The sequence below is a fragment of the Merops nubicus genome, unplaced genomic scaffold, assembly GCF_000691845.1.
Source record: "Merops nubicus isolate BGI_N331 unplaced genomic scaffold, ASM69184v1 scaffold49566, whole genome shotgun sequence".
Taxonomy (NCBI): Eukaryota; Metazoa; Chordata; class Aves; order Coraciiformes; family Meropidae; genus Merops; species Merops nubicus.
The window spans coordinates 1-383 of record NW_008613936.1 but is presented as its reverse complement, the minus strand read 5'-3'; positions in this window follow the sequence as shown (position 1 = coordinate 383).

The window sequence follows — 383 nt, the reverse complement described above, 5'->3', positions numbered from 1 at the left end:
CCCCCCCGCCCAGCCACAACAGGCAACAAGAAAGCGTGGCCAGACCGGGACCTTTCCTATTTCCCTAGTATTTCCCCACACTTTAATCACTGGCAACCCAAGCAGGTTCTTCGCTGATGACGGGTTTCCCACTTTGGCTCCAGGGACATTTTGCTCTTGGAAACAGCGGCTGATGCTGGAGCCAAGAGAGTAGGACACTATGCCATGGCAGGCAGCCCTCTCCGATGGGCCAGCACCAGCCGGCTACACAGGAGACAGCAGGAGGACCGGAGAGGAGAGGACAGGAGAAGAGAGGACAGGAGAGGAGAGAGCAGAAGAGGACAGCACCCTGCAGCGCTGGGCGTCCCGTCCCCCGCCGGGGCTCGCCTTCCATCACCCGCCCT